This window comes from Bubalus bubalis, chromosome 11 (genome assembly GCF_019923935.1).
Source record: "Bubalus bubalis isolate 160015118507 breed Murrah chromosome 11, NDDB_SH_1, whole genome shotgun sequence".
NCBI classification, from domain to species: domain Eukaryota; kingdom Metazoa; phylum Chordata; class Mammalia; order Artiodactyla; family Bovidae; genus Bubalus; species Bubalus bubalis.
In genome coordinates, this window is record NC_059167.1 from 41,035,014 (window position 1) to 41,050,775 (window position 15,762).

General features: G+C 45.2%; 1 pseudogene; it reads left to right on the forward strand.

Moving 5' to 3' along the window:
* The first annotated feature begins 753 nt into the window (after positions 1–753).
* Positions 754–14,451, forward strand: LOC112577804 (annotated as a pseudogene).
* The last annotated feature ends 1,311 nt before the right edge of the window (positions 14,452–15,762 follow it).

Sequence of the window (15,762 nt, forward strand, 5' to 3'; positions counted from 1 at the left end):
ATCTGACCGAGTCAAGTCAGAACCCCTAGTCTTGAGTCTAAAGTCTTCCAAAGGCTTGATTTGGCTAACTTTTCCAGCCTTTTCACTCATAATTTCCCTTAAATAATGCAAAATTTTTGCCAAACTAAATATTATTTACTTCCCAATCAGACCAGAACTTTCCCATCTCCCTATATCTACTCAGACCAATACATCCACCTGGGATGCCCACCTCACCTGTCTGGTGACACAAACCCACCTGTCCTTCAAGGCCAATCCAAGTGCTACTTCTGTCTTGGGGTCACAAACAGTTGGACATGACTTAGGGACTAGAAACAACAACAGCATAATGCCACCACTTGTGCCTTCTCCATGCCCTCAGAGAAACAGCAATGTGGGAGATAGAGAAGCCTCCCCAGCTGTGGCTCCAAGCCTTGAGGGCTTCCCTGCACCACAATGGGGTGCTGAAGACCACCCCTCAAAATGCACCTCCCTCCACCCCACTGCTCACTTCTCTACTCTCACCCGCTTTGGGGCAGAGGACAGAGTAAAGGGAGGGCTGGGCAGAGGGAAACAGGATCTGATAACAAATCAAGTCAAAAAACAGACCTAAAAGAGTATGTGGTGAGCCCCAGAGGGTGGCAAAGACAACAGTCGAAACACCAGGAATGTCTGCCCTTGGCTGCCCCTTGGGCAGTTCCTGTATCTTCAGGGAGGTCTGCCATCTGGGGCTGGGCTGGAGTCCCAAGCCACCCCTCTGACCTCCTTATCACCATGGGCATCACAATCCAGGACTCAGAATTCTCTCCCACTGGCGGCGAGGCCACAGTGCCTAGAGCAGAGGGCTGTGCTCAGCAGTCCAGGTCAGGGCAGGCCAGACGGAGGGGGTGGTTTCATGAGGCTGTTTCAAACCTTGAGCTAGGGCGGTGGGAAGGACACCCACATCCTGTGCGGGCAGTGATGGTGGACAGAATAAACTGGCAACAGAGTTGTTCTGGGGAACCGGGCTCAACACAGGGAAAAGGGCTTAAACAGGGTGTGGAGGGCCAAGGGTTTGCCACATGATGCTTGCTCAGTACCAGCAAGTGTAAGAAAAAGTGTAGGATCTGACTCCTGCGAGAAGACGATTTCATCCCCACCCCACCTTCACCCAGGGAGGAGCCACCAACTGGTGACACAGAGGTCATGGTTCCTTCGTTTCTCATGATCGGAATCCAGTTTCCAGCTCTGAGGGGGCTGTAGGTGAGCTGAGAGACAGGTGTATGGAGGAGACAACCACTGCTGGCTAGGACTTGTGCTGAACCAGGAAAAGAAGCAGAAAAGAAAAATGCCTAACACTGGGATGACAACTGGGGAGGGCTTGGCAATGGGAGCCTTTCAGGCAGTAGGGACAGCAGAGCACAGCTAGGATGCAGGATTGTCCACGTGCTCTTGGAGGAGAACAGCAATTCCTCACACGGGATGAGAAGAGAGAATGCTTCATGGACTCAGAGGAAGATGTGGCCAGTGGGCAGAGTAGCTGAGGAGATGCAAAGTAGGCCTAAGTGCTGGAAGCTTGATCCTAAATTGGCTTCAGGGCTCAGCAGGCTGGTGTTTTCCAGGCTCATGGGACATTTATTAGAATACAGATTCCTAGGCTCCTACCAGAGATTCTGTAGATGGGGGGTTGAGTCCAGGAAACATAAACTACTAGGAACTATTGAAATAGAAGAGTGGATAAACGAAACCTGGTTGGAGGTTGTCACAAAAAACAGACCAGTAGCTGTAATCATAATAGGGGCTTTTCAGGTGGTGCTAGTGGTAAAGAACCACCTGCCAATGCAGGAGACATAAGCGATGAGGGTTCAATCCCTGAGTCAGGAAGATCCCCTGGGGAAGGAAATGCAACCCACTCCAGTATTCTTGCCTGGAAAATTCCATGGACAGAGGAGGCTGGTGGGCTACAGATAAGGTGGAGAGAGGGGAGGGGACCCAGGCTCTGGGAAGTCGAGAGGTTCGAACAGTGAGCTGGAATGTGAAACTCATCCATAATCTATTTGTTCTACCTTCTCTGTCAGCTAAGAAAAACTGACACTTTCACCAGAGAATGTGCTGTTTTTTTTTTCTTTCTGATGTTAATCTAAAGAGGTCCCTTATCTCCTTAGACCAATTAATTGTGCAGACCTGACAGCAAAACAGTCTGGGAATTAAGCAACCAGAATCGAGAGATTAAACCCAACCTTACTTATCTGGGTCAGACACTTCTCCGGGTTTCTCAGCTGCAATTTGTGTGGTTTTCCCCCATGAGGTGTCTTTAGGATCCCTTCCCATTCAAATGTATTCTGCTGAAATCCTTGGTTTTCCCCCAGGTTTCTTCCCTGCATCTCTAATCTGAATGTTCTCTTCTGTTGGCCTTCCTTTCCACATGACTGTGAGAAATTTGAATGTGGACGTGATTCCCTCGGGAATTCATAACGCTTCTCAGTTTATCTCCAGGGCAGTTGTGGCATGAGAAGAGCAACACTGGATTGGGAACAAAAGCCCAGTGTTCGGAGCCTGCAAAGCGGGAAGGTCATTTCTGGATTCCTCAGGGGCAAGATGGAAACCCCACTGTGAAGGCTGAGTAACACAGTGAGTATAGTCCTTCTCTATACACAGAAAGACTTCCCAGGTGGCTCGACGGTAAAGAATCCGCCCGCCAATGCAGGAGGCACAAGAGACATGGGCTCAATACCTGGATCAGGAAGATCCCCTGGAGTAGGAAATGGCAATCCACTCCAGTATTCTTGCCTGGAAAATTCCATGGACAGAGGAACCTGGCGGGCTACAATCCATAGGGGTCACAAAGAGTCCGACCTCCCCTCCCCTCCCCAGGTTGCTCCTCATGCAGATGATTTAGCTTCTCCAGGTGTAACCCGCACCTATGGAGCTCCCTGGTGAGCAACTGAGCACACAAGCCGTAGGTTAATAAAGTTCTACTGTAAAAAATCTGCCTACAGTGCAGGAGATGTGGGTTTGATCCCTGGCTTGGGACGATCCACTGGAGGACAGCATGACAACCCACTCCAGTATTCTTGCTGGGAAATCCCAGGGTCAGAGGAGCCTGGCGGGCTGCAGTCCATGGGGTTGCAGAATGGACAGAACTTAGCGACTAAACAACAACAAATACGCAGCAAAGACCATCTCTTCCCATAGACCAGCTGAGCCTCTCCAAGGTCAGGTCACTATCAAAAAATCAGACTCTCCTGGTTCTGGGTGGGGTATGTGCATTTATCTCACCATCTTACAGCTACAGAGCAGGTCACTGGAGTTCAGGTTTAAAAGCCTCAGCAGGGTTCTGCAGTGAGTCAGAGGCCAGGAGACTCAATCAACTTTCTTCAGGGTTAGCCTGTCCTTGACTAGTCAGAGGAGGCTGGGAGAAGTGTCATTCTAAACACAAAGATGGAAAGCTGGAAGACATATGTTACTAGGAAGATCCTGGGGGACCCTCCAACACAGAGGTAGGACAAATCAGCCCATCTCACTCCACCAGCATGTGGGATGCAAAGCCACAGCACCAGTCATGATGCTGCTCAGAGCTCTAGCCTACTAAACATCAGTACAGAGGCAACTGGAGAACACCTGTTCCTGGTGTGCATGCTGTTTTGAATGTTTATTAGGCTGGTCTGGAGCTGTTGTTTATTTCCTAGGAGCAAAATTATCTCCTGAAGTTCTCTGTCACTGTGTATATGAGTTTGGAATATGAATATTAATGAAATAAAATGATACACCTTCCACTAAAACTTTATTTGTAGATTTTATTTTCTGCTTACAAGAACATTGATGTTAGTGCTTAGGTCTTCGCTGCATTTAAAGTGCCTCTTTAAAAATCTCATTTGGAGTGAATATTCCATTAATGTTTTGTAGTTTGGGGCGTTGTTCTTTCTGTGTTTTCATTGTTTGCTTCCCCACGTCAAGGGAGGGTTGGGAAATGGGAAAGAGGAAGGCAGGGACTTCCTTGGTGGTCCAGTGGTTAAGATGCACACTTCCACTGCAGGAGACGCAGGTTCAATCCCAGTCAGGGAACTAAGGTCCCACATACACATTGCACAGCCAAAAAAAACAAAAAAATCTTGGAAAGAGGGAGGCAGAATTCAAGCTATTCAAAAGGAGCCGTGTACATCATCAGGCAACAGAACAGGGTGAAGTGAACAGAGGTCTACAGGGTAAATTCTTGATATGGTGAAGGCAAATCTTGTGAGCGTTTCCCATTCTCTGCATGGTCCCCCACTACCAAATACCCATTCTTTATTTAGACTATTTTCTGTATTTATAAGCTCACCTTGTTCAAGAATGGATTTAGCTAGCTTCAAAAAGTTCCTGTGATTAATTTATTTTGACAATCAATGAAACAATCCCAAATCTTTGAACAAATGACTCAAGCTCCCTGGGAACAGATAGCATATGGAGCTATCTTCCCAAATAGCTCTCATGACCAGATCAGACCTGTTCAAGGACTCCTGAAAATAAAACTGACAGCTGGGCTGGAGTCATCCCAGAGTTTGGGTGAAATACACCCTCTCACAGACCCCTGAGGAAAACCCAGTCATGGACTTGTCAGCTTCTCTTATCAGAGCTTTTGGAGGACTAGGTAGCACCTCACTATACACATTCCTGGGGCTTTCCTGGTGTCTCGGACAGTAAAGAATCTGCCTGCAATCCAGGAGACCTGGGTTTGATCCCTGGGTCGGGAAGATCCCCTGGAGAAGGGAATGGCAGCCCACTCCAGTATTCTTGCCTGGGAAATCTCATGGACGGAGGAGCCCGGTGGGCTACAGTCCATGGGGTCGCAAAGAGTTGGACACCATTGAGCAAGTAACACACACATACACATTCCTACTGCACAAGAAGGCAACGAGCCTTGGCAGGGAGGGGAGGTGGTCACACCTTCCCCACTAGCTCTTTGCAGGAACCCAAGGCAGAGGGCAGGGGTGTGGCAAGAGCTCACTGTTTCATGAAGCCGAGCATCCACACAGAGCTCCTGGAGCAGAGTAAAGCCTTGCTCCACCATGACCCTAGAAGGAGGACTCAAGAAGCCTAAGTGTACAGCCAAGAACTGGAGTGTCATAGGTTTTATACTACACGGCTCCTCTGTCCACAGGATTTTCCAGGCAAGAATGCTGAAGTGGGCTGCCAATTCCTACTCCAGGGGAGCTTCCTGATGCAGGTATCTAGCCCACGTCTCCTGGTGTCCTCTGCATTGGCAGGCAGATTCTTTACCACTAGCACCACCCTAGAAGCCCAGGTTTCATACTGCATGGCTCCACAGAAGGAAGTAAAGGTTCAAACCAGGGTATACTTTGAGGACAAGATAGTAAACATTGACCCTAAATCTCAACCCAAATAGCTCCCATGAATATCAATCAACTTATGCTCCACAACTCTTACCAAGAGACAGGGAAAAGGATGGTACAATTAACAGGCTGGGAGGCAGTCATAGCTGGGAGCAGTTCCTCCTACTCTCCAAGGCCATCTGCATGGGCAGCCCAGTCCTCTGACTAAGCACAATGTAAAGGTTCCTAAAAACCATAGAAAAACAAGGTGAACTAGACTAAATTTGCTGAGGGTAAGGCTGTACTGTCATTTCTGTTACTTACATGGAATTAGCAGACATACCTCTCTTCCCTTTCCTGTTGCAAAGCCTGCCCCAGGATGGGAAGGGAGAGGGAGCCTGGGCCACCAGGACCTTCCCCCAGTCACTAAGACTCAGGAGCCCTAAGAAGAGGCACTCGTTGGTATTGTTCACAGCTAGATCTTTAGTAACAGCAGCCAGGCTGGCAGCGGGTAAGTCATCAATAATATCTATTGAATAAATGGTGAATGGAGTCTATCTTCAAGAGAAGCCTTAAATACAAAACCATAGTACCTACTGTGGATTTATTTGTGGTTTGGGAAGGAAAACTCCAAGGACTGGATCACAAAAGGCAAGTGATGTCTGAGTTTCTAGGGGCTGAAATGAACATCCTGAGACAGCCCAAACAGGCCACAGAGGAGCGTGGCAGTGAGCACAGTGACGGGCAAGTCACACCATGTGAAGGGTCCACATGGTAGAAGACTGACAATGCCATCTTCTCCAACCTCCAACCTCCTTTCCATAGGATCCCTCCAGTCAGAACAGGAACTAACAGAGTCACCCAGGACTGTTTAGGTGACAAACAGATGGCAAATAGTGGTGATAGTGGGAAAGAACCTACCTGCCCACGAGGGAGATGTGGGTTCAATCCCTGGGTCAGGAAGATCCCCTGGAAGAGGGCAAACAACTCACTCCAGTAGTCTTGGTGGAGAATTCCATGGACAGAGCCTGGCAAGCTATGGTCCACGAGGTCGCCAAGAGTCAGACATGACTGAATCAACTTAGCACACACATGCATGTAGATGTAAATAAGTATCTTCCCTCTCCCCACCCCAAATCTTTGCATATAATCAGGAAGAGTAATATCAGAAGAGTATTATCCATAGATTGAGGAGGAAATGGCAACCCACTCCAGTATTTCATGGACAGAGGAGCCTGGTGGGCTACAGTTCTTGGGGTTGCAAAGAGTTGGACATGACTGAGCACAAACACACACGCATATTATCTGTAGAATATCTGACTCATTTGTTCAACAAATAAGTCCAACCTCTATGAGAAAACAGCAGTGGTCCAGATCTAAATTCTGGCCTCCAGGACTAAGGTACCACCTGCCTTTGTGAGGACTATCACAGTTTATAAAGTACTTTTAGTTTATTTGATCGTATAGCCACATTAGAATTGTTAGTAAAACTGCTTTAGGGTACAGTCTGTTGAACAAATGTCTTCATGTGGTGGGGGTGGGGGGCCTCCTTCTGGGATCCTAAAACGTAACCACCCATCAGCCTTGAAGTTTCCAGCCAAAGGGCAGCAATCATGAGTCATAGCTTATCCCCAAGGCCCCTCTTTTCCCCTTAATCCTTCAAATCAATAAGATAATTACTGCTCTTGTCTGAAGGTTTTACATTTTCTATTATTCTTGTTGACTGCAGTCAATTTTTAATGTTTATTTTTAACTTAATGATTTTCGTGCAGAGATTTTCTAGTTCATTGGAGGTTTTGGGTTTTATGGTAGATTTAAAGAAACATAAGAATATAATTTTGTCTGATTTTCTTTTCTGGCCTAAATCTTAATTTGGCAATATTTGCCAAGGGTGAGTTTTTGTGAGTGTGTCTGTTTCCGTGACCAGTATTTCAGCGAGGGTAATAGAGTTAGCTACAAGGAACAGAATGATGTTTGGTAAAAAGTAGACAAATCACAGATATTCAGGACCCAAAAGCAAAGGCTTGGAGTCTGTTTCATTCCCATGTTCTACTCTTACCCACTCCCTCTCCTTGCCTGTGACCCTGTAGCCCTGCAACTGGGTCTTCCACTCCACTCCAGTCAAAACATAGCATCTCTCACCACTGTGTGACTGGTGGGGATGCACAGGCCTCTCTGTCTGGCTTCTCCACATCTTATCACTGCAATGAGGCCAAGCTGTACTCCAAGTCACCCTGACATTCAGAGAAGGGCTCCTCCCCAGCCTTCTGCAGGCTTCTCCCTGGATTCCTCTCCCCACTAGACTCTCAGCCTCCTCTCTACTTCCCTAAACTGTATTGGCTCCTGCAGGCTTCTCCTGTCGTTTGGTCACTCCTGACCTTCTTGCAAGCATAGTCACATCATGGGGCTTTCAGGTTTCTCAAAAATGTCTTCCTTTTTCTTCATCTCTGCCCCACTTCAGGGAGGTCTTTCGTTTAGGCCCACTATCAGGAAAAGTCACCCTCTCTGGGCAGGCAGAAACTTAGCAAGGGTAGCAGAAACTGGATTTCAAACCCAACTTGTCCCCTGAATGGGATTCTAAATGTGAGTTTAGCACACTAAACTCACATTTATATTAATAGAGGTTTCTGCCGCAGATTCAAGTATGCTTAGCAGTAGAAGCTGGGGGGAAGGTGACATTTCCAAGATTCCCATTTATGGATTACATCTACCATAACACTGGTTCCAGCCTACCTGAGCCCAAGGGAGAATTAGAAGGAACGTTTCATTGTATTGGAGGAAAAGAGGAAAATGAAGAAAGAAAAGGGGAAATGGAAGAGTAGAAAAAATTAGATTTTCATCTATCTTCCTTTTTTTTTTTTTTGGTTAATTTTGATGTAAATATAAAATGTCTTTTGATTTACTTTAACCCAATTAAGTAGCTATTTGCTGTTAGGAAAACAAATTGCTATACTGCAATCCCTTAATGTTCTTTTCCTAAGTCACATCTGGCTTTGTTTGGGTCTTGGGATTTCTTTCCTTCCTTTTTTTACAGTCCTCACGACAGCCACCCCAATGCCGCAGTGTCATTAACCCAGTTGCAGCTTTGATTCTACTGGCTCCTTACCATGGTTCCCGCAGCGGTCCCAGCCCATTGTCCTCCCCCGCAGAGTGGTCAGTGGAAGCTATAACTCAGGGGCTGAGGTGTTCAAAGAGATTTCAGGGAGCCATCATCTGGGTGTCAAAATAGGCAAGAATCTAAATGCTGAGAACTCATGCTGTGAAGAATCAGGAGAAGCAAGGCTCCTTCTACCCCTGCTGCTGAGGTATCCCCCTCCAATGTTCTGAGAGAATGAGAAGCCCCATGTGTCCTGACATCTAGAAACAGCCTTAGCTTCTCCTAAGATGAACCGCAGGAGCACCTTCTAGGTGACCAGGTGTGCTGGTTGGGCTTCCCTAGTGGCTCAGTGATAAAGAATCCACCTGCCAATGCAAGACCCACAGGAGATACTGGTTCAATCCCTGGAAGATCCCCTGGCAGAAAACCCACTCCAGTATTCTTGCCTGAAGAATCCTAGGGACAGAGGAGCCTGGCGGGCTACAGTCCATAGGGTTGCACAGAGTCAGACCCACACACTGTGCTGGTTGCTCTACCCATATTATCTTTCATTATCTTCCTTTTATTTTTCAGATGAGGAAACTGAGGCTAAGAGACAGAAAGTGACTTCTGTAGAGGTCACATGGTCACCAAGAGATCAATTCACATAAGGGGAACTTATTACATGTAAATTAAGGCTAAGTAGGGCCCAGAAAGCAGAATGAGGCCATTAGGACGTGAAAAAAGGGAGCAAAAGAGGGAAACTGACCCTACTCATCATTAGGCCAGAATTTAGGTATCAGGACATTAACCTTCTAATAACGTAAACTTGACCCTACTTTGTGCCCTGGCGCTCAGTTAATATTCAAATGTTCCATGACTCCTCCAACTAACCCAGCTCGGAATTAAGCAGCAAGTGATGTGAAGCTAAGCGGTGGCTACCTTGCCAGCCACCTCTAATCTCATTTGCTCACCTGTGGGCACATGGCTTGCTTCTTAGGACTAAGATTGGTTTCACCTACTTTGTCCAGTATGGCTGTAGCCTCTCAACTCCTCTCTTCAGGGAGGAGATAAAACATTCCATTTAGGGGCTGTTGGCTTATAGCCCAAAGGCTTCATCCCAAATGGATCTGCATCTGGCTGCCCCCCCAGGCAAGACAGTGACATTCATACTCTCAGCTCATCCAGACCATCTACTCACTTTTCAATAACACTGTCTTCTGGGTCCGTGCTAAGGCACCATTTAAGAAAATGCTGCTCCAGTAACTAAGCCCTTTGGTGGGAATATAAGATAGATCCTTATTATAATTAACCTGATAGCCCATAAAAATTATTGTGGGTTTCCAATAGAGTCCTAATTTTCCCCATCAGGTGAAAACAAAAAGGAATTAGAAAAGTAAATAGCTTTATTTTTTTTACCTCCTAGACAACAAGTCAACTGCGTAAGTCCAATATTAGAGCAGCATCATGGTCCAGTTCATTGATTCCCACAAGCACTGGATGACTCTCTGCCATGCCCAAAGTTTTCTGATATTAAAAAAAAAAAAAATCAAGGGATACAGTCATGATAAAATGAATTGAAACCCCTAAGGGGAGGGGGGGATTGAAGAAAAATATGTGGCCCTTATTAGGCTAACTTGGAGAGCTTTATTTTCCTGACTAGATTTTTTTACTCTCACTGAAGAGAGACTATAGACCAGAGGGGAAGAGAAAGGACACAGAAATACTGCCTGATATAGAAATGTGATTGTCCTGCTGTATGATTTATGAGGGACTCTTATTTCCAATAAATGCCTCACAAAACTCTTGAGAAAATCTACATTTTCATCACTGTGTTTCAAGTTTCTCTTTTCTTTATGGGAATAGATGCATTAAAATGCTATGTTGGCAGAGTCCGTGAAGGCAGGCCCAATCACAGGTGTATTACACAAAATGAGATAAACGTGCTTCCTGTGCTCAAGTAACTCATGATCTGGTAGGACTGGAAAGACAATGAAAGAATAGTATCAAAACAGGTAAGGCTTTGGTCAGGACCCAAGTAAGGTGCAAAGTCAAAGAAATTCAGAGCAGAGCAAGACATCATGACATCATTATGTTGACACTGCTGATTTTGTATCATAAGCGCCACCTCAGTTCTGTTTTTTATTGTCCCATCTGGTGAAGTTGAGGGTGGAGAGAATAAAGAATAGGGTGAGGATGTCTGATTTGTATCTTATTTGATATAACTTGACGATATATGGTTTTAAAAGTAACAGAATATAATGCACATAAAGAGTTCTATCCGTTTGGATGGAGGGACCTCTAAGCATTATCCCAAAACCAGAAATAATAATATGAAATAATTTCACACATAAACAGACACAAACACACAAACCAAGTTAAAAAAAAACTTTAAAAAATTTACAACATATATCACAGACTATCATCTGCTCTCTTTTAGACTGGTTTAAGTTTGCCTTCATTATGCACTTAGATTCTTACCAAGCTCTGCCCTGCATCAGTATAAAAATGATTTATTCAAATGAATAATAAAAACTTACATCTGAGAAACTGTCATTGACCAGAGAAGACAAGGAGGAAATGACAACTAAGTGCAACGTGGGATTCTGGGCTGGATACCAGAACAGAAGAAGGAAATGGACCAAGTATATGTTCAGATAGTTCAAAAGAAGAAATGAATAAAAATGAATATGGCCAATGGAAAAGAAAAAGAAGTCCAGCCTTACAAATAATCAAAGGAAATTGTATACATAATTCATATTCTAAGTTGTATATATAATCCATATCATATAATTTATACTATGCATACACCCCTTAGATTGGCAAAGACAAAAAAAGATCAATGATATCCCCTCTAATATTGGTATTAACCGGTAAAATCATAAAAGCATCCATTTTCCTCTCCTTTTGCCTTGATTTCTTATTATTGTTCTTGCTTCAGATTAGTTTAGTGTTATCATCTGTCACTTGGACAGTTAGCCTCTTAACTTGTCAACCTGTGTTCATTCTTGCCTCTGTTTATCAGTCCTTTCTACTCAGCCAAAGTTATCTTTTTAAAAAATAAATATAATCCCCAATCGCTGCTTATATCTCTCCTAGCACTGGAATAACAATAACATTTTTAACAAGACTTATGGATCCACCAGTAGCACGCTCCCTACCTATATTTCCAGTCTCATTTTTGTCCTCCCTTTCCATGGACTCCAGCCACACAAGCCTTATTCAACCCCATGCCCCACCAGAAGCCACATTTGCAAAGGCTGAGGCTGAAAATCTCTTACCCGCCTCAACCCCCTCACAGTCTAGTTAAGTCCAACTGAAGCTTCAGGCCTTCTCTGAAACATCACTTCCTCCATGAAGTCGTCCTTGAACCCCCCAACTAGGCAGAATTCGCACTACTGTACTTTCTCACAGTATATGTGTCTTCTGTTAGAAATACTTACACAGACTCCACAAGAGCAGGGACTACACGTGGGTGTTGTTCATCTCTGTACTCTAAATAATACACAGTACTTGCCACACGCTAAGAATTCAATAAATGTTGAATGAATCATAAATCTTTCTGGAGATCAGTTTGGCAACATACACTAACATTTTAAACATGTATGTTTTTTGACTAGGGAATTTATTTTCAGGAAATTTATTTTTCTTTTATTCCATTATGCACACGCACACAGAGCACAGCATAAATACACAGGAGTGTGCGGTTTTCCACATTTCTAAGTACTGCTACTGCTGCTGCTAAGTTGCTTCAGCCGTGTCTGACTCTGTGCGACCCCATAAACGGTAGCCCACCAGGCTGCCCCATCCCTGGGATTCTCCAGGCAAGAACACTGGAGTGGGTTGCCATTTCCTTCTCCAATGCATGAAGGTGAAAAGTGAAAGTGAAGTTGCTCAGTCGTGTCCGACTCAGCGACCTCATGGACTGCAGCCCACCAGGCTCCTCCATCCATGGGATTTTCCAGGCAAGAGTACTGGAGTGGGGTGCCATTGCCTTCTCCGTTTCTAAGTACAGTTGACCCTTGAACAGCTCAGGGGGTTAAGGGTGCCAACCCTCTGCGCAGAGAGCCGTCAGCACTCTGGATAGGGCACTCTGTACAGGTGCTTCCTCCCTGTGTTGTAGTCGCTAAATTGTGTCTGACCCTTTTGGGACCCCATGGACTGTAGCCTGCCGTGCTCCTCTGTCCATGGGACTGGCCAAGCAAGAATACCAGAGTGGGTTACCATTTCCTTCTCCAGGGGATCTTCCTGATCCAGGGATTGAACCCGAGTCTCCTGCATTAACAGGCAGATTCTTTACCACTGAGCCTCCAGAGAAGCCCACTTCATCCCTCTCCCTGGTTCCAAATTCTCAGATTCAACCAACTGCAGCTCCCGTGGTACTGTAGTGTACCTTTACTATTGAAAAAAAAAAAAAAAATCCGTATATAATTGGACCCATGCAGTTCAAACCCATATTGTTCAAGGGTCAACTATAAATGAATGTTATATAATCAGAAACAGAAAAGATATTTTCATTGGGGTTGGTAGGTGAGGGTATATATTAATAGTGTCTTATGTAGGTTGTATCTTTTCCCCCAGATTAAAACAGTTGCATCAAAGGACAAAGACATCAAAATATCACTATCACTCCAGCCCCAAAAGGATCACATGTTAAAAGCCAGAGCAGGGGAGCACCCAAAGATGCACCGGGGAGGACAGCTGCCCAGCTAGTTCTCCGCTGTCGCTCAACTCAGAGAAGGCCCTGCTGCCAGAGCTCAAGGGGCTGCAAGAGGAGCCAGTGGAGGGCTTCGGTGTGTGAGGGCGACCTGCCTACGGGGAGGTGCAGCACCCCAACACCTATTTTGAGGGCTGCTACTTGAAGGCATACCTACAGATCGCCATTGGCTACCCTTACTCCTGGCCAGCCTTTCGTTTCCCCCCTCCCCAAGATGCGGTGCCCCAACATCTAATAAGATCAAGACGTGTGCATCTCCATCCTTCACTCCCCGCTAGACGACCTGGGCCAGGGAACGCCCCCAGGACATGGACCAACCTCCTGAGCATCATCTCCCTACTCAACGAATTCAACACCACCTTACCTGCCAATTTGGACACCTCTGTGATGCACAGAAAACGAGAAGAGGGCGAAGGCAGGCCCGGGAGCACGCAGGCGTCATCAGGAGGCAGGTCCTGGGGACAAGGGTGGATGCTGGGTGAAACGGCGTGAAGGTCCCACCTTGCGGACCCCTGCAGCGTGCTGCTCAACCAGAGCTCAACTTCTACCACCACGACCTCAGGATGGCGAGGCCCAAGCTGAGGCCCACAGCTGAGCCATGAGGATTGCTGACACCACGTCCGCATGAATAAGCTTTAAAAATTTTACTTCAGCTGCTCCAACTGTGTGGGTTCTTGGTGCCTCTGCCGTTCCTGGGCCCCTCTCCCTGTACTTCCTCTGCCTGGGGGGAAGGTCCTGCCCTGCCTGCGGTCATGCCCTGGGGGCCACAGTACTGCTAAGCTGATGCTCTGGGTCCAGAAGGAGGGGGAGACTGGGGAGAAGGGGAGCAGGGAGGTGATGGGGGAGGGGTCAACGCCCTGGGACCTTGGACCACCCCCACTCCACCCCACGCCCTGCCCTGCCTGCAGCTCCCAGTGGGTGGAGTCAGGCACTTCCACCCACCCTTCCAGTGAGTTGGGAGAGAGGTCCCAACTCACTAGTGGATGGGTTAACTTGGGTGTCATCTCTTCTCTCTGCTTTGGTTTAGAATCTAAAGCAACTTTATGAGAAGCCAAAAAAAAAAAGAACAGGTAGAAATTTTCAACTAAGTATAGCAAATCATAGAGGATCCAATATCCAAGGATATCTTCAGAAAAAGATAGCACATGAGTCAGGTTATAAAGGTAGTTAGGATTCACGTGGAAGAAGGGAGAGAGTGGGAACAGTGCAAGTCATGCAACAGGAAACAGGATCAGCACAAAGAGAGGTACAGAGACAGGGAAGGGGCAGGGCAAACAGAGCACTCATTTGGCTAAGTGTAAGCGATGGCACCCCACTCCAGTACTCTTGCCTGGAAAATCCATGGAAGGACGAGCCTGGTAGGCTGCGGTCCATGGGGTCGCTACAAGTCGGACACAACTGAGCGACTTCACTTTCACTTTTCACTTTCATGCATTGGAGAAGGAAATGGCAACCCACTCCAGTGTTCTTGCCTGGAGAATCCCAGGGACAGCGGAGCCTGGTGGGCTGCCGTCTATGGGGTCGCACAGAGTCGGACACGACTGAAGTGACTTAGCAGCAGCAGCAAGGGGCGTAGCAAGATACAAGACAGAAAAAGTATGCCGGGGCCAGATCAGGAGAATTTCAATAGCTGATGGGGAACAATCGGAGGATTAAAGTAGAGGGTAAACAAGCTTTACTATTTTTTCATTTCTTTTTTGAAATGGCAAAATATGCTATTACGCTCAACACTGCAGTAAATATCCCTATGTTTTTCAGAAGCTTAAACGCAACTGTAGAAGTTCCTAAACATGGAATTGATGTGTGAAAGGGTATGCATATTTTAAATGTTGATAAATATTCTGAGATTGCCCTCTTTAGAGGTTGCATCAATTTGCATACCTCAAAAATGTATAAATGCCTGTCTTCCTATACCCTTGTTGAAAATAAATTGTCAAAAATACATTTAAGAAACTTTGGATATTAAGTGAAAAAATACAGTTTTAGCTTATATTTGCTTACTGTGTGGGAACCTAAGTATCTTTTAAACTATCTTTGAACCATTTGTTTTTCCTTTTGTGATAGATTTGTTTATGTTCTTTGCTAATTTCTCTGTTAATAGTGTTGATCTTATTCTTATTGATTTGAGTAAGTCCTTTATATATTAATAGATTCAGCCCTTTGTTGGACAAATTTGTTACAAATATTTTTCCCTGTTTACGATTTTAATTTTGATTCAATTTGTAGAAATTGATTCAATTCAATTCAATTCAATTTCCACAAATTGATTCAATTTGTGGAAATATTTGATCTTTAGAGCCAAACTTATACATTCTTTTATGTCTCCTGAATTTTATCATGCTTAGAAATTTCTTTTCTATTCCAAGATTATTAATTTTTTCCATTTTTTCCCTACAACCTTGATAGTTTAGCTTTCATGTTGGTAGTCCACCTGGCACTCATTTTGGTATAAAGACTTAGGAGAAATACAACTCTATTATTTGACAGGTGGCTACCCAATACCATTTATTGAACTGTAAATATTTCCCACTGATTAAGATAGGCAAACTTTATCAAATCTTAAATTCTTATAAAAACATTGGGTTCAATTTCTGATTCTATTTTGTCTATTGTTCTGCTTGTTAATTCCTGCATGGGTTTAACTATATCAATGGTAATTAATATAAATTGTATATATATAAATAATTGTAATATCTTTT